This window comes from Mirounga angustirostris, unplaced genomic scaffold (assembly GCF_029215605.1).
Source record: "Mirounga angustirostris isolate CCGP_5_RB_7025 unplaced genomic scaffold, mMirAng1.0.hap1 SCAF_6, whole genome shotgun sequence".
Taxonomy (NCBI): domain Eukaryota; kingdom Metazoa; phylum Chordata; class Mammalia; order Carnivora; family Phocidae; genus Mirounga; species Mirounga angustirostris.
The window spans coordinates 14,649,161-14,668,430 of NW_026991714.1; the positions used below are offsets into that span (position 1 = coordinate 14,649,161).

General features: G+C 43.0%; 1 protein-coding gene and 1 long non-coding RNA gene across 2 annotated transcripts in view; one reads left to right on the forward strand and one right to left on the reverse strand.

Annotated features, from left to right (window-relative positions):
* Positions 1–14,749: 14,749 nt before the first annotated feature.
* Positions 14,750–17,734, reverse strand: LOC135364702 (uncharacterized). Its single transcript, XR_010412194.1, has 4 exons — positions 17,468–17,734; positions 16,877–16,976; positions 16,456–16,543; positions 14,750–15,031 (listed from the first exon to the last, which is right to left on the reverse strand). It is a non-coding gene; the product is annotated as an uncharacterized LOC135364702 (long non-coding RNA).
* Positions 17,735–17,845: 111 nt separating this feature from the next.
* The window catches only part of ESRRG (estrogen related receptor gamma), a 568,605-nt gene continuing 567,180 nt past the window's right edge, over positions 17,846–19,270 (forward strand). Inside the window, exon 1 of the mRNA XM_054507915.2 lies at positions 17,846–17,935. The gene's annotated coding sequence lies outside the window, so the exon portion shown is untranslated. The remainder of the gene's footprint in view (positions 17,936–19,270) is intronic.

The window sequence follows — 19,270 nt, forward strand, 5'->3', positions numbered from 1 at the left end:
TTCCTTTTGATGGCTGCATAATATTCCATTGTATATCTATACCACATCTTCTTTATCCATTCATCTGTCGATGGACATCTTGGCTCTTTCCACAGTTTGGCTATCGTGGACACTGCTGCTATAAACATCGGGGTGCATGTACCCCTCCGGGTCCCTACGTTTGTATCTTTGGGGTAAATACCCAGTAGTGCAATTGCTGGATCGTATGGTAGCTCTATTTTCAACTTTTTGAGGAACCTCCACACTGTTTTCCAGAGTGGCTGCACCAGCTTGCATTCCCACCAACAGGGTCGGAGGGTTCCCCTTGGGGAGACCAGTTTTTAAATCCTGATAGGCATGTAGAACATGGTGAAAGCATAAAATTGGGCAAAATCTGTTGTTTGCCAAGAAGGAGTTTTACAATACTGTCTCCTTCAGAGTAATGGGAGTAAGTTTGGCAGGCTTCAAAGTCAGGCAAAGGAGAGGGTCAAAGTTAAGGCAGTAAGGCGAGAGGATGGGTCATGGTCACGGGGGGGCGGGGGTGGCAGCATTCAAGGCCAAGTGTCCCATGTCAGCAAAACTTCAGGCTGGCCAAGCAGCTTGTAACAGGATAGTTGATGTTACGAAGGGGACTGTGAAGGGGATTTTTGTTTCAAAAAACCCCCTTTCCTGAAATGTGAGCCTCTTTATCCTACACAATTGAGAATTTTTCTTCTTTGATTGTATCCTGTCCCTAAAGTAAAAACATCAGTTTCTTTGGCAACTCTGTCATCTCAATTCATGCTTAACTGAATACTTTCAGGAACTAGTCATAGAATCACTTCAAAATGACCAAAAAACCCACCGAGACCAGGTGTTATAAGTGTGTGTGTGTGTGTGTGTGTGTTAGCTGAGGTTGAGGGTGGTGTGTGATGAGGCAGAGAGGGACAACCTAGAGGAGGTCTGGCTTTCATACTGCTATTCACTCAGAGATACCCCTCTTTGATCTCTTATGTATCCAGATCCCAAGTACCATCACTTTCAAAGACAGTGCTTGGTTCCTTTGCTTGAAAACTGTCTGAGATCTATTGCTCAGAGGCTATTGCATTTGAAGACTTAACTAATCTCAAGGTTGTTTTTTTTTTTTCTGTAGTCGTTGAAAGAAAACATATGTGGTTGCAAATTAGGGGTGTTGCCTTGATGTTTAATTTTTTTTTTCTTAAAGATTTTATTTATTTATTTGAGACAGAGAGAATGAGAGACAGCATGAGAGGGAGGAGGGTCAGAGGGAGAAGCAGACTCCCTGCTGAGCAGGGAGCCCGATGCGGGACTCGATCCCGGGACTCCAGGATCATGACCTGAGCCGAAGGCAGTCGCTTAACCAACTGAGCCACCCAGGCGCCCCTGATGTTTAATTTTTACACAGCAAATGAATTTACTACAATCTGGTTCGGTCACTGATTTAGTTCTTAAAGTGATAATTATATGGTATCAAGGTTTATTTTATTTATGTAGAAAGTGAAATAAAGTGAAGGTGAGCATTTCTATTAGTTTCTACTTCATGAAACCTCTCCTCCTTCCGCTTAGGAGACTCCAAGTTCACACAGCCTAATAACTTCACATGCTTGGAAATCACCAGCCGGAAAAAATGAGATTTGGGACTAGGGGTGGCTAGTGGGATGGGGCAGGTGCTGGGCTGCTTGGCTACCTGTGGGTTGGGGAGGATGTCTAAGCAGGAGACCAGTGCACAGAATATGTTACCATGGAGACAGGCCAGTGTTCTTGTAGGAGTCAGCATCAGGGAAGACCAGCGAGGTGGTGGCTATTCCAACCAGCCAAGTTGTCCAAGGGAGAGCAGTCAGCATCGGTCCAGGCTGACTCCAGGCTTTAGGGAGGACCCATGCACATGGCCAGCATTCAGGAGCCCGGCAGAATATTCAGACCATTCTGATTAAGGCTTGGGAAGTGAATAGCTCAACCCAAATCCTGGCCCCACCACTTACAGCCCTGACCAAGTTATTTAATCTCTCTTTACTTTCTGTAAAGCCAGTAAAAATGAGATAGAGCCTACCTTACAGGGTTATTGTGATGATAAAAATAGTAATGCACTTAGCACATGCCTGAACCACACTAAGAATGCAACATATGATAGCTTTTATACAAAATTGGTTATTAGGGTTATGCCTAGAGCAATGTGGGGATTTGATTATAGGAACAAAGAGTTCAGTTCCTGGAGTCAGGCTACCTGTCAGCAAGAGACAAGAAGAATGATGACTATGACATGACATCTAGCCTTGTTGGATTGCCCCTGCCTAGGGGTCAGGATGGATATCATGCTTCGGATGGAACTGATTTGCTGGTGGGTCTGATGGGGTGTCTTTGGGAATGAGAGTGTCACAGGGACTAGGAGCTCGATGGAAGAGTGCACTTACTTTAATTGTCCAGCTGAATTCACACGGAACCCATAATCCTTCAAAAGCTCTTTGCCAGAGAGTAACCCGTTCTGTGAACTTTCCCCAAGATTTGTTTCTCACCACAGAAGCCTCCTCTGTAAGGGAGAGTTTTACGATGACTCTCAAACCATAGAGTTTATATAATTGTTTTTTATTGCAAAATTTGAAAAGATCAGATAGGAAACATATCATGAATAGGAAGAATGCTCCTTTCCATCACACGATGATGTCACTCTTTTCTTCTACTTCTCCTTCCACTGAAGCCCAGTGCCACCCAACACCTGCTGCTCCAGAGTCTCTCTTATCTCTCTTTCCACTTCAAGCCACTCCAGTTCTCTGACTTCAAGACCTTGCTTGGGGACTAGGCAGCTGATAAGCTAGTCATGTCTCACTCTCATAGAGCCTGTTTTATCATTGATAAAGTGTATTGCCCCTTCAGTCTTATGTATGTCTCCCTCCTCGACATGGTGACAGGCAGGGATCTTCTCTGTGGACTGCATGAGGTCATGAGGCTCAGTTAGTTCAACTGCCCAAGGCCAGTCAGCAGGGAAATGATAGACCCAAGTCTAGAAGCCAGGTTTTTGGAATGCAAGGTTGGTGACTTTTTCCACTCTCCCATGTTGACTGCAAGCTGATGGGGGCTGCTCTTTGCTCCCCTCCCATTTCATTCGTGTATTAAACAGTGGCTTTCAGAGCTTTCACCGGTTGCCTAGGCACTCACTAGGTAACCAGCACTCACCCCCCCCCCCCCCCAGGTGCTCTACACCACAACGGTTCACAGGGGTGGAGGGGACAAAAACGACAGTTTTGTCTTTGACTTTGTTTTCCTTTTGGCTCAAAGATAAAGCATGTGACAGATGTACAGCTGTGAACCTTAAAAAGGAGTAAGCGCTGAAGGCAGAGCAGTGTCTGAGAGCATGCTTGGGGTGCAGAGCCCTGCTCCAGGCATAGTTGTTGTATATTATTATGGACGACATCCAGGATCAGAGCCAATAGTGATTTTTTTTTTTTGCAAAATAAGTCAGATCAGGTTCCTTCTCTGCTCAGGACCCACCAGAGACTGTCATCTCTCTGCTCACATTCCCTCTCATTTTCCAGTGCTCCACCCTGTTCTCCCCTCTGCTCTGCCTCGACCCCTTGGGTCTGCTTGCTGTTTCTTGAACAGAGCAGATATGCAGGCACCTCAAGACCTTTTACGCTTGGTGTTTCTTCCGGGAATGCTGAAGAGATTACACTTCCTTCTTTGGGCATGAAGACATGCCACTTGAGGACTGTGAGTCAGGGAGTGGCATCCGTCACCTGTGTAATCCATTCTTTGACATAAATACCATCATGTCATTCCCCTTTCAGAAACCTGTCGCTGCCTCCCATTGCAGCATGACATCCATACCCCCATGAACTGGCTGAAGAGCTTTCCATCTCCTCTTGGCTTCATGTTCTAGCAATGCCCATGGAGGGAGGGTGGCTGAGGGAGGATGCTTTAGCCCTGTACCCTCCATCAACATCCCACTTCCTCCAAGCAAGCCCAAATGAATGTGTAATAAACTTATAAAAACTGTGCGCTTATGTGCAACCCAAGCTTTGAGACAGATCTCCAACCCACACCTTCCAGATTGAGTCCTTAAACCCATTCAACAGAGAATGGCTGGAGCCATGCTGGACAGCATAATTTGGAATCTCCTACTCACAGCCAATTTTCCCCTCTGCCGAGAGAACCCTTTCTTCTTTTTTATTTTATTTTATTTTTCCCAGTTTTATTGAGATAAAATTGGCATATTAACATTGTATAAGTTTAAGGTGTACAACATAATGATTTGTTGTATGTATATAGTGGGAAATTATTACTACCATAATTTTAGTTTATACATATATCATCTCATATAGTTACAATTCTGTTTTGGTGGTAAGAACTTTTTAAGGTCTACTCTCTTAGTAACTTTCAAATATACAATACTATATTGTTAATTATAGTCACCAGGCTGTACACTACATTCCCACAACTTCTTTATCTTACAACTGGAAGTTCGTACCCTTTGACCATCTTCACCGATTTCTTCAGCTCTGGCAACCACCAGTCTGGTCTCTGTTTCTGTGAGTTCTATATTTTTATATTCCCCACATATAAATGAGATCATACAGTATTTGTCTTTCTCTGTATTTCCCTTAGTATAATGCCTTCAAGGTTCATCCATGTTGCTGCAAAAGGTGGGATTTCCTTCCTTTTTTATGGCAGAACATACATATATATACATATATGTATATATATATATGTATATGTATATATCTCTGTGTATGTATAATCAATCAATCACATTTTCTTTATCCATTCATCCACTGATGGACACTTAGATTGTTTCCATGTCTTGGTTATTGTAAATAAAGCTACAGTGAACATGAGGGCACAGATATCTCTTCAAGATGGTGATTTCATTTCTTTAAGATATAAATATATACCCAAAAGTGTTTTTTCCATGCTGGCTATCCCACTTTACATTCCCACCAACAGTGTACAAGGGTTCCCTTTTCTCTACTTCCTTTCCAGAACTTGTTATCTCTTATCTTATGATAGCCATTCTAACAAGTGTGTGGTGATAGCTCACTGTGGTTTGGTTTGCATTTTTGTGAAGATTAGTTATTTTGAGCATCTTTTCCTCTATCTGTTGCTCATTTGAGTATCTTCTTGGCAAAAATGTCTGCTTAGATCCTTTGCCCATTTTTAAATTGGATTATTTGTTTTTTCCTATTGACTTGTATGGGTTTCTCATGTATTTTGCATATTAACCCCTTATCAGATATGTGGTTTGCAAATATTTTCTCCCATTTCATAGGTTGTCTTTTCATTTTGTTGACTCTGCAGATGCTTTTTACTTTGATATAGTCCCACTGGTTTATCTTTGCTTTTGTTACTGTGGTTGCGGTGTCCTGTCCATAAAATTGTTGCCAAGACCAGTGTCAAGGAGATTTTCCCCTATGTTTTCTTCTAGGAGTTTTATGGTTTCAGGTCTTCCTTTTAAGTCTTTAATTCACTTTGCGTTAATTTTTGTGAATGATGTAAGATAGGGGTCTAGTTTTCTTCTTTTACATGTGAATACCCAGTTTTTCCAGCACCATTTCAACTGGGAGGTGCAGAGAAGAGACAGGAGGTCATTTCATTAGCCCAGGCAACACATAATGGAAACCCAAACTAGGGAAGTGGCAGGTCATACTCTATGGGCCCCTGTTTCCGCATCTCCAAAAGAGGGGTTTTAACACTATCTATGTCATAGGATTGTTGTGAGGGTATATTGTCCTGAGAACTCAGCACCTATTTTTATTTTGCAAATACTAGCAGCAATCCTGTATAGTGTTAAAAAGCACAGCACAGCTCTGTGCTGTGCTGCCAACATTGACTCCCCATTCCCAGAGTTGGTTGAACTTCAGCAAGTCTCCTAACCTCTTTGTGCCTTGGTTTTTACATCTTCAAAAGGGAAATAATGATAGCGCTTAATTCATGAGGTTGTTGTAAGACTTATATGACTTAATGCTTGTATAGTGTTTAGACCTGGCATGTAGTAATGTCTTAATAAACATTGGTTTAAAATACACACACAGACACATACAAACATGCGCGTGCATGCACGAGGAGCTTGGGTGGTTCAGTCAGTTGAGTGACTGACTCTTCTTGATTTTGGCTCAGGTCATGATCTCACCATTGGGAGATCAAGCCCCATCGGGGCTCCATGCTCAGTGTGGAGTCTGCTTGTCCCTCTCCCTCTTCTCCTTCCCCTGCTCAAGTGTGCTCGCTCTCTCAAATAAATAAATAAATAAAATCCTAAAAAAATATACACACACAAGTGGAGAGAAAAATTATTGAGGTAAAAGTCAACATGACTTTATAACTAAGTGAATGTGGGTGTGTGTGTATTTGTTGGCATGGGAGGTAGAGTAAGGTAGGAGACAAAAATCTGAGATAAATTGGTTTGGAGACCTTATGAGTGCAGATAATGATAACTTGACTCAAGATTGGAGCAAATAAGCTAGAATAAATTTGAAGTTGGACCAATATTTAATTCAAGTTTTTATCTAGTAAGTTTGAAGTGGTGATGGGTATCTATATATTCAGGGTAAGTAAGGGGGTTGGGATTTCAGATCTAGAATTTATAATTTAGAAATTATCAGCATCTAAGTACTAAAAGTAATAATAGTTGATATTTTTTGAAAACTAAGAGCACTGTACTGCACATTTAAAATATATTATCTCACTTAATCCTCTCAGCATCTCTAGGGCATAGGTACTTTGATCAGCCACATCTCAGATGGGGAACACTGAGGCACAGAGCAGATAAGTAATTTGTCCCAGGTCACCTGATTAAGTGGTCAAGCAAGAGTTTGACTCCAGGCAATTTTATTCTGTCGCCTACACTCTTTATTCTTTTTGGACTGTCTCCACAGCAAAGGCAGAAGCTATGAGGTTGGTCAAAAAAAGCATGGTGAGAAAGAGAATGTGTCCAATAGCAATGTTTTTGACCTAACCATCCACACTCTTTCACCTGGGGCTTTCTCATTTGCCAACAGGTTCCTCTTTGCAAAACAAATAGTAAGGGTTCAATGGTTGTTGGGTGAGAGAATGTGTAATTGGATGTTAGAGGTTCTGGCTTTGTGGCCATAAAGTAAACCCTCAGGCCAGGGTTCAACTGCCAGACCTTGTCCTAGCAGCAAGGCACTCAGAGCCCCAGTTCGCAAGGAAAACTGGATGCATCAGAATCACCTGGGATGGTTACTCATAAACAGAATCCCAATTCCCAGCCCTGACCTGCTGTACAGCGAATCAGGGTCAGCCTTGGCACACTGTGTCTTTAATAAATGCCTGGGAGATTGTGAGGGGCAACCAGTTGGTTACCCACTACTCTGACCCACCAAGATTACTGGAATTGAAATGAAAAGAATGATATTGGTTTTCTTGTGAGTTTTAAACCAGCTATGAAGGTGATTTTAAAAGAGGAATTCCCAAAATGTTTGGAGCAATCACAGGATCGCTGAGGTAATTACATAGCCTCCCCAAGTGACTATTTTGTAGGGAAATGCTTATTTGGATTTGTAGTTTCTGATGTGTTTAATAAATACCACTTTCATTACTAAAAGAGCCTCACTTCATAAATGTGGTTTTTCTGGATAAAAAGGAAAACATAGAGGAGCAGAGCATTCATCCGATATTATTACTGTGTATTCTTCACTTCATTGTTACTCTTGAGTTTGGAGAGGAATTGGTCAGTTGGGTCATTTTCTGAGCTCCGCAGACCATCATCATCCCTGCTTATGTTTGAATTGTTCACAGCACTTTGACCTTTACAGAGAACAGCTCTACATTGATGCCAAGTGTTGTTATTATATAGCGGAGCCCTTGTGAAATGGTGGGGGAGGATCCAACTAACACCTGGGCTAGAGGCTGATTTCCATTAGAATTCTCTAGAAGCTTTCTCAGAATATGATTTAACTTATGGAGAATCTAAATTCAGGCAATGATTAACATTGTTATATCTGGGTCTTGCTGAATTTTTATATCTTGGCTCGGTCAGTTTTGGTAGATGGAAAATAGTTTCCTGGCCTGGTACATTAGGCCTTGGTGCAATTAATTAATGGCTAGCCATGTTTATATTAGGTTTCCCAGATACAGTTGGAAACATCTGCCATGTCTACTTTATCTCACAATAATTACATAGAAAATTAAAAAGAATCAATTCCAGTTTAACAATCTTTTTGCTTAACCAATTTTTTGCTCTGCTTATAGGTCTAATTGCTTTAATTCTAATTTTATTTTTCTATAAGGTAAGGATCATATCCACTTCATTAGGTTGTATTCTAAGGATAACTACAACTAGAAAAGATATCCTTAAAGGGACCCTAACTATGGAGAAGATACCTTCATTTGAATTTTTTCCATGGACCATTTCTCTTTGACTCTTCCTTCATTCCTTTAACACATATTTGTTGAACACTTACTCCGGGTCAGGTACGCTTCTAGCTGCTGGAGATATCACCTTGGGAAAAAACATCATTGGAAAAAGCTCTGCCCTCATAGAGCCCACAGGCAGAGAGAGCGAGGCCTATAGTAGACAAAATAAATGAGTAAACTGTGCACTATATTAGAAGGTGTTAAGGATTATGGGGAAGACAAAGCGGAAAAGCAGGTGGGGAGGACTGGACTGGGGAGAAGAAGGTGGTGTTTCTGTTTTATTTATTTATTTTTAAAGATTTTATTTGTTTATTTATTTATTTGAGAGAGAGAGAGAGTGCTTGAGAGTGTGTGAGGGCATGCGCTGGGGAGGAGCAGAGGGAGGAGGCAAGCAGAGTGTCCCTTGAGCACAGAACCCAACATGGGGCTTGATCCCAGGACCCCTGACTCATGGCCTGAGCCGAAATCAAAAGTCCGATGCTCAACCCACTGAGCCACCCAGGCGCCCCTTCTGTTTTAAATAAGGTCTTTGGGGGGGTCCTCTCTGCAAGGGTGACACTTAAATCTTGGGGGTGGGTGAGGAAAATAGTTGCTATTTAATGGCATTCCAAGGGACATTAGTCCTAAGAAATGCTGAGTTTAAAAAGGGTTTCACTGTTCAATCAGTTGGGAAATAATAATTTCTAGATATTTACAGTGCTTGTTAGCATATTAAATAATTTGAAAAGCCTGCTGGAAAGGAACCTATTTAATTCAAGCGTATTTAAAATATTTTCCTTCCTCCCTCCTTCTCTCCTGCCCTTCCTCCTTCCCCAACATGACAGAGCAGCTAGGCCCTAGCTCTGAGCAGTCCTTCAAATGTGGCCAGGACCCCGCCAACTGATAATCGGTAAGGCTTCTGAAGCTGCACGGTCCAGGAAAACTGCCTCCATTCTGGAACCCTGGACACAAGTGTGAGACCCGAATCTGCCACTTTGTCCTTGAGAGACTTGCACTTTTCTTAATTTTGGTTTTATCACTATAAATTGGGCCCAATCATAATATTCACTGTGCAAGGTTGTAGTGAAGAGTAAATAAAACGAGGGGTTAAAGCCCTTTTTAAATGGTAAAGTACTACAAATACAGATGTCTTATGTGCTTTTCTATTTGCTTTTTTGGTACTTAGGATGAGTTGCTCTACTGTTATTACCTTGTCTAGGGTTCATTTATAAAGAGCTTGCCAAAGGAGGGTTGAAGGGGAAGGAATAAGTATTCTGGGTCTGGGGAAGAGTGAAGAGCTGCTATCCTGGACCAGAATCCCAAACAGATGCCTTATTAGCATCAGGCTCTAATGAGACTGATTCACTGACCAAAGGCCCATTTCTCTACATTAGCCAATGGTTCTCAAACTCTGGGGCACACTGGAATTACTTGGAGTTAAAAAAAAACCGTTGCCTGGCTCCAACCCTTGGACATCCCGATTTAATTGCTGTGGGGCACATACTGCAAATCAAGATTGTTTAAAGCTTCCCAAGTGATTCCAGCTTGCCCCAAAGTTTGGAGATCCCTGGTCTCAGCTAATCCCTGTGATCCTCTTTTTTAGTAGCCTGGTCAAGAGTAAAACTTCCAAGTTGATCATGGCTGTAAATCAATGAATTGGATTCCTTTTTCTTCGGGGAAGGTAAACAGGTTAGAAGAAAAAAAAGGGAGGGAGGAGAATTTGCCTTTTTTTTTTTTAAATTATGTTAATCACCATACATTACATCATTAGTTTTTGATGTAGTGTTCCATGATTCGTTGTTTGCGTATAACACCCAGTGCTCCATGCAGAACGTGCCCTCTTTAATACCCATCACCAGGCTAACCCATCCCCCCACCCCCCTCCCCTCTAGAACCCTCAGTTTGTTTTTCAGAGTCCATCATCTCTCATGGTTTGTCTCCCCCTCCAAATTGGGTATATGCTATGGTTAGCACTGTGAATTGTATAAGACTGTTGGATCACAGACCTGTACCTCTGAAATAAATAATACATTATATATTAAAAAAAGAAAAGAAGAAGATAGCAGGAGAGGAAGAATGAAGGGGGGAAATAGGAGAATTTGCTTTTATCAGGCACCTGTTTTGAAAGGGCATTCGGCTCTTTTACCCATTATCTCAGTAACTCTGCTACTTAAACATTATGATTCCATTTTAAAGATGCCGTAACTGATCACAGAGAGCTTAAGGTCATTCCTTAGGAATTTGGAACAGGACCTTCGGTTTTGTGTTCTGGGTCCTTTCCACCACTCTGTGACAGCCATTTAGCCTTCCTTCATGTTCCCAGTGCTGTCTCCCACCCTCTTCATCTTCCCTTCTTTAGCTTTCTGGCAAAATGCTGGTATCCAGCATTTATGTATCAATGCCAAACAAAGTCAGTGTTAATAGTTTTTTTTGGAGGGAGGAGCAGTTTTGCATTTTACGTTTAAACCCGACGCGGGAGCCAGGAAATGACCTACTTCATTCCAGGATGGTAGCCGTATACATATGGTAGCATGATAAGCAGTGCATATAGTGCAGAAAGGGGCCCCTTCTGAGCAAAGCACTGGTACAGGATAGCTTATGGCTGTGTATCAGTAAGGCTGGCCCTGCTTTTCCACCTCCCAGATTATCTAAAGAATTTGCAAGGAGTAGGAACAGATGTAGGCAAATGCTCTCCCTGGATAACAGTTTATTCATTTAGCATTCATGGAGCACCTACTGTGTGCTAGGCACGAGGAGTGAAAAGATAACTAAAATATTTATGACCTGAAAGGCATTTACCATTGAGTAGCAAAGGCAGACATATGAACAATAATTACAATAAAATATGGGGACTATAGTCATAGAAGTGTGTTGATGGAGGCGCAGACGAGGGGTGGTGGGTCACACTGGGCCACCACAGGGAGGACAGTGGGAGACAGCATCCTGGAGTAGTTCATCAAGGAGGGGACTTTTGAAGCAGGTGGTTGGGATCCCTCATTCCACCCCTTTGGTGATCATGGGAACACCAATGCTGGAGGGTTCGTTCCCCGAACTGGGTAGGGCAGGTGTCAAAGAGGAAATGCAGGGTAGAAATAGTTGAATGACTTCTTTCCCAGGGTCGCAAAAACAGTCAGAGGGAGAAATTAGACTCCCACGCAAGTGTTCTGACTCCGAGTTTAGTGTTCTTTCCATGACACTGAGTTTCCTCTGCTGGTTCAGCTGCTGGCAGGGCCACGTAGCTGAGAACGTCGTCGGTGACATGTGGCATCAAGTGACATCTTGATTATTTTTTCCAGTTGAACCAGGTTGCCAAAGAAAAGTCTTTCTCCCTTCTGAACCCAGGCAGTGAATGCACTATCTCAAATGGAGAAGAGAGCCTTAAAATGAAGAACTCCAGAAAGCCTTAGGTATAAAATAAAATCTGAGATGTATAGTTCTATTCAGAAATTTATGGTCCAAATACAGGTGTCTATAAATATTTAAAATCACCAACACTGTTTTGCCTTGGGTATTATATAGTTTCATATTTTACAAATTAGACTTTATACAAATACATGCAATTTTTATTTCAGATGCTCCTAAATCATTTGCATTCATCATCCTCCCCCCCATCTTTATTACCAGCTTATGCCACTGCCAATTCACTGATAATTCCCAAATACGTTTCTCCAGCCACAGATTTCTTCAACATCTTTCCCGAGGCCAGCGGAATCTGGCTATTTCATAGGCCTTTAAAACTAACATATCTCCACCCGAATTCATTATTTTCTTAGCATGGGCTTAATTTATACCTCTTTAACATGATACCATTAATTTAGTTGTCCAAGCCAGGCACTTAAGTCTGTTGATCTCAGGTCCCTGCCAAATATCCCTCCAACACCCCCCTCCCCAACCTCACCGCCATGCTTCTGTTCCAGGCCTTCGTTCTTTGCCTCCTCACAGCTGAGTGGACCTTAACAGTATTCCCAGAAACAATGAGAATTTTCCGACACTTATTTCATCTTTCTTAGCACACAGAGAATTGTCCAGCTAGCTTAAACAAAACCAGAAACCTCTTCTTATTTTATTTCAATATTCAGATCTTTCTAAAACGCTGGTACATTGTCCTGTGTCAGTTAAGGAAAATACCTTGATGATAAATTTCTTTGATGATTTAAGCTTTTATTGTGTCTCAAGGCCATTATTGTCAACACTGGTGATTATTATACACTGTCCATGTTGCAGTCAGCACGGCATTCGGCTTAAAGGAATGTATTATTCTCTTTAAGTTCAGTTTTAAAATAAACTATTCTTACATCACTGGTTCTTAGCCTTTCTGGAGTCATGAACCCTTCTGAGAATGTGATAAAAGTTATGGGTCTTCTCTTGAGAACAATGCGGACACATGCACACACATATGTGCATTTTGCCTACAACTTTAAGACTCTTAATCTATCCATGGATCCTTAGAGCTATCATGCAATCTGGCCTGAGGACCCCTGTCCCATATGAAATTGTTTTCATGTCAGAGGCATGGTATAAATTTCTGTTTGTTTGTTTATTTTAGATTTCATTTATTTTAGAGAGAGAGTGAGTGAGCGAGCAGGTTGGGGGGGGGGCAGAGGGAGAAGGAGAGAGTGTGAAGCTGACTCTGCACTGAGCCCAGAACCTGACGCGGGGGCTCTGTTTCATGACCCTGAGATCATGACCTGAGCTGAAACCAAGAGTCAGCTTAATGACTGAACCAGCCAGGTGCCGCTAACTTTCTGTTTTAAATAGGTGTTCTAATTACCCTGGTCCTAGTTGATGTGATTAGCTGTAGTATTTGCCCACAGTTTGTACCAGGTTTTGAGTCTGGACTGGGACAAGGTGATTTCTGCACAATCATCCTGATTCTGCCCTTAGCTAGCTATAGGACTTTGTGAAGTCTTGTAACTAGCAAGTAGAAATCAACTTAGATTCTCAGCCAGGGGACATTATGTTCTATTAACTTTGTACAATTTTTTAGAAAATCGACTCTGGTGTAAAATGCGGTCCACCTGCCATGATAATATTTTATTGTGTGGGAAGAGTGCTTTTGCTTCTGCTATTTCATTTATCCTAACCAAAACTGGTGAGAAGGTCAATGAGTTATAAGTCTTCAGTAAGGATAAATAAGGAAAGGAACCCTGAGAGGCTTTCTCAGAGTTAGTTGCAAAGAGGAAATATGTAGGAGACTGTTCTCTGGTTCTAGCTCCCGAGTCTCTTCACCATAAGCCTGTGCTCTTCAACTAATTTCATGATTTAATTCAAGCTAAATATGAGTCTAAGGCATCCAGGCAAAAATGGTTGGATCAGTTCCTATCAAGTGAGGTCTGTATAACAATCTGATTGTGTAAGTTACAGTAATTTATAGGCAAGCATGAATGATAGTCAATAACATTTTAGCTGATATGGTGGGCTATTGGTACACTCAGTTAATTATTTTATCTCATATAAAAGAGACCATCTTAGAAAATGTAAGTTTGAACATACTTTTGTATATGGATTTTATTGAGCTACCCTTAAGTATACTCAGAAATTAGAAATATGATCTTTGTTAGCTTTACCTGAGCTCCTTAGCATATTTTTGTATCCCCCCAAAAAACCAGCCTTCCTAGGCTGAGCCCTCTTTTCCTTTCTCTCCCACATTCCTGTTTTAGACTTGTAGAAGCTTAGAGTTGGACTGACCTTGGAGACTGGTTAGATCTCTTCCTTCACAAGAGGGAAACTGAGGCTCAGAATTATTAAATAATTTGCCAGAGGTTACACAGAGCTGATCAGTAGCAGATGCAAGATGAGGTCACCGGTCTCACAGTTACTGGTCCTCACTTATTTTCCTTTCTAAACAGAAAAACTAATGTGACACTTAGAAAATTCAAAATATGGCAGAAAAAGGCTCACAACAGCTAAAAAGCCACAATGATTAAGTTTTGTCCACTACCCCCACACTCATGACAGTCTACCTCCTCATAATATGCTTCTCCGATTAAATAATTCCACCTCGGATCTTAATTGGTGGTTTTCTAGGGACTATCCGAAATAGGGAGAAACAAGCTTGCAGTTTTTTCAGTTACAAGGAGTAAAATTTTTGCTACATAAAACTTGCAATTTCTGTGAGATTGGAAAGTGGCGTCCTAGCTTTCCAAAGGGCAGTTTTGTGTCCATCAGTACATCAGAAGTGATTTAAGGACAGCTGGTGTTGTACTTAGGCAAACCAGAAGAGGCAGGGAAAAATGCATAACACTGTCAGAAAGGAATTGAGAGAGGAAGAAGAGATGAAAAATAAACCCCAGAAACAGAGAAGAGTGATGTCACACGTAGAAGTGAACAGTGTGGAACAGAGAGAATGATCAATACACCCAATAATAGTAAATAATGGCTTTATGGGCAAAGTCAGACTTGAACTTGGCCTTGACCAGTAGATAAAATTTGAATAGCAAAGAGGCAGAAGGGGGCATGGAATGCTTGGGCAGTGACCTTGGGGTTAACAAAGGGTGAAGTGGGCAATGGGTGAGCAGCCTGACTGCAAGATGTGAGGAGGTAGAAATGAAGTTGAATCAGTAGGCAGGTAAGCAAAGAGCTTGATAGTGAGGGCTCAAGGCACCTGATTTTGAACCCCAGCTGTATAACTCTGGGCAAATTACTTAACTGCTCAGTGCCTCAGTTTCCTTGGGTAGAATGGGAACACCAATAATCCTCCTCTCCTGTTCTTATAGAGAAGATTTAATTAATTAGATTTACAAGTTCTAAACACAAGCAAAGTTTAAGACAGCAACTTCCATGCATACCATCCATCTTAGTAAGCAATTTTTTTTTTTTGCCCTTTGGTTTGGTTGGAAAGTTAAACCGAACATGCTACAACAATATTAACTATTATATTTAGGGTGAAGCCAGAAAATAAAGACTTGAACGTCGTCTGAGGAGTTTGGACTTGAATAAACAACAGAGAGCAGTTCTTGGCCAGAGGTGGATTTAGAGAATCCAGGTTTAGGAAGGATCTCTTCAGACTCCAGAGAACTGGAATACTCTGCCTCTACCCTTTGCTCATTGTTCAAACATCTCACTCCTTGGCTGCCTAGAGTGGTATGTGGATTGGTGGTCTGTCCGGAAATAAAAATGGATTTCAAGGGATTAAAGTTAGTCAAATTTTTATGGGTCTTTCTTTTTTTTTTTTTTTTTTGCAGTGACTCTTTAAAGGTCCAGTTCTAAGGCTAATAAGTAATAAAGCTGGAGAACCAGGGTGTAGACTGAATATTAACAAGCCTCTCTTGGATAGATACTAAAATGTTAGCAAGAACATCAGTAGTACTTGCTTGAGTTCTGAATGGGCCCTTGCCTGCTTTAGAATCATCTTTGACACTGATGACCTCCAAGCACTGGGCAAGACTGCACCAGTTCATCTTTCTGGCGTTCTAAGGAGACTGATACGCAGAGCCAGAGAGCTGTGTCCAATTGTTAAGGGTGAGGAGGCACCATTCAAGTTTTGGGATCTATTAGTCAATAGTCCTGAGACACTCTTAGGGCTACTTTAGGGAGGCTCTCTTCCAATTCTGATCATCTGGTCTTTGCGTAATTACAATATCCTCCCTACAGAATTTGTTAGTGATTCTTGGTGTAGGACTCTAAAGGGAAAAGACCTAACAAGTTACTTGTTATTTTCATTCCATTTAGCCAACCTCTCAAATAGGTAAACTAGTCTTTAAACCTACAGCAGCTGCAGATGATCTTGGATGAGAGAAAAAGTTTTTCTCCCAGTCAGCTTTGCTTTTCAGATGTGACACTCTCCTCCACACTTTATTTTTTGCAACCCTGGCTCATGCGGTCGTCATCTTTTAGGGGTTTGGAATCTGTGGGAATAATGACTTCACCAATCCATGATGGTGACCAAGGTCAACAAAAAAAGAGGCACAGTGTGGAAAAAAAATTCCTAAGCCCATTCTTCTGCTCCAGATCGGGGATTAGCGATAAAGAAGGAAAAACTATTGGCCAAACCTGGCACTAGATATTTATTTTTCGGCAATGGGCATATGGTGATTAATATGCACAATATTATGATTAATAGAAGCTACATAAAACACACGGATGTACAAATAACAGAAACTAAATATTATAGAGACATGATCTCTGCTTTACCTGTCACGTGGCCACACCACGTAAAATACATTCTCATGTTTGCAGAAACAAATATCCAGAGTTATTGTTGAGACCTTTCGTGCTGATTCTAGAGAACGTAATTATAAAAATGACAAATACAGTGACTAGCCGGCCATAATATCTTTGTATGAAGAAAAAGTTTTCCTGCTGTTGTAGGGGAATTCAGATAAAAAGCTAGTAATCCTTTCTGCCCTTTCAAACTCCCCTGGTGGGTCAGGTGCCAGGAGCCCCCCAAATTTCCTGGTGTGTCTGTAGAGCCCCTCACATAGGGGGCTTGGGCTTTTATTTCTCTCTTTCTCTCTCTCCCTTTTTTCTTCCCTGCCCCCTTCCCATTTTTAAAAGGCTTTAAAGAACATCTCTGGGAGACAAAAATAGCTCCAGTTGTGAGAGGCCTACACACCGAGAAGGCATCTGAGATGCAAGTCAGCAAGTGCGAGCCGCGAACATGAGTGTCTGGCCCGGGGTGGATGCTCCTCGCTGTCTTGGTGCCGATTCTCTGCCTGGGCCCGGTGGGTAGAAGGGAAAATGGTGTTTCAGGGGCGGGAGGTGGGTCGAGGTAGGTTTGGGGTCCGCTGACGGAAGGAATCGCCACGCCAGCATTGGGGCTGAGGGGCCGGTCCTTCCCCTCCCCCCCCCTGCACCTTTTGAAAATTTATTTTGCCCAGGCGGGGATTGGCGACGGCCAAAAGGGAACAGTTAGCACTGAATGTCACCCTGAAGGTAAAATGAAAGACAAAAGATGAACGCATGCTTGCTTTCCCTTTGCAGCGGCTGCTGCGGCGGGTTGGAGCGCAGGATTTAAAGGGGAAAAAACCCCCCACGCGCACACACACACACACACACACCCAGAGGCGTCAATTATGCAAACGCAATAATGCAATCACATCCTGACAGTGCCGGGAATGTTTTTTGTTTTTTTTTTTAAACACAGATATTTATTTCTAAAAAAAGGGGGAGAGAGAAACGCATGCAAACAGAAACGTGCACATACCACGTAACCACCCGAGGAGAACCTGGCAGCCTCTCTCTTCTTCTGCCAAGTTGTCATTGAGAAAACAGACAGGCATCATGACGTCCTGGGTCACAGGGAGTGCGGACCGACGCTACCAAGAGAAAAGGGAGGCGCCCCGGCGCTCCGGCTAGCCGCGGGCGCCCCTCTGCCCCTCGCAGCCCGGCTCGGTGAGTGCACAGCCGCTCGGGACGCGGACCCCGGGGGCCAGGCCGGCCCCGCGCCCGCGGGGGCAGAGCGGGTGGCCGTGCCCTTGCCACCGGCGGGCCGGCCAGCACCCCCTCGCCTGCTGAGGTCGCGGGAGCCCAGTGAAAGGAGGCGTGTGTAGGATGTGCGATGTTCCTGCATGGGGGTTTTGTAGACTTTCATAGCCCAAGAAACCGGCTTCGGCTTCTTTAAAATCCCCGACGACTCACCTGGTTAACCTGCTGCAGTTCTGACCCTGCCAAGGTAACTGGTCCAAATCCTTATCACCAACATCTGGAGACAGACATTTGCATCTGGGGCATTCTTGATTTGCAGTCCTGGTTGAAATCGCTATTGCTACCCCCTTCCCCCTTCACTTGTTTAGAGTCTCTTGGAAAAAAAAAAAAAAAAAAAAGCAATCCCCCTCCCCCCCCACCCCATAACACAACCATAAGTACCGTCCACCTCTTGTAGACTTGCCTTACCATGACTGCAAAACTGTCAGCGTGTGTGCTGGAGACACAGATAAATTCTAATTTCAATGAGATTTGTTCTTTAAACACCTCTCCCATCCCCCTCCCTGGATAGACTTCAGTGCTTGGTAAAGTGGCAAAGAGTGAGGGCAGAGTTAGGGCAGTGGACTGGGAGGGGTTGGGGTGAGTCCTCGGGGTCTTCTGGGGTGAGGGGCTCTGGGGCGGGGGTCGTTGGGGGAGAGGGCGGTGTCAGGAGTTGAGGACTGCTGTCGTGGGCTGGAAGATCCTTCTGGTGATTGCTGCTGCCCTAGTCCTAGGTGTCTCCTCCTGTCCTCTACGCCTCATTCCCTCCCGGCTCCCCAACCCGTTCACCTTCCAGAGGGAGGGAGTCTCTGAAGTTGCACGGAGGTCACCCGCCCGTCATTTAAGTATTTCAAACCACCTACCCCCTTCTGCCCCTCAAGTATGTCAGAAGCGGCTGCAGGATAGAGCTCCCCCCCTCCATGTTTGGTGACGGGAGATCCTCAGAGAGAGAAAGACACAGAGGGCAAATCCCCCCTCCTCCCCTTCTCTTCCCTTCCGGCAACCTTTTCCTAGCTGCACCCCCTCCCCCTTTCAGAATCTTAATGAGCGATTCTGGAAGAGTCCGGAAGGGCCTGGAGAAACCCCCGCTTGCCTCAGTGCTGTGGAATGATTATGTATGTGTTTGTTTATTGTGCTTGCTTCGGTTATGTTGTGAATTGCCACATGGGTCTGCTGGAGCTAGGGAGACACGTTTGCTGTGTGTGTGTTGTAGTACCAGAACCACTGGCCCTGGGATAAGACACAGACACGCACGGAAAGCAAATGATTTTGCTAACGTAAACCAGAGGGCAATGTTGAAAATAGCACCTTCTCTCTCTCTCTTTAAAAAAAAAAAAAGAAGAAAAAAAAAAAGAAAAATGCCCAGCATGTGAGTTAAGAGAAGCTGTTAGGTCCACATATGACCTCCTACTACTTTCAAAACACTACTGCTTAATACTTTAAGTCAGGATCAAGAGACCTGCGGATGTTTTGAAGTGTTTCAGAGCAGCTGAATGACTTGGTCTAGTTTTGAAGAGAAACTCTCCTTTGTTTCTCATGCTGC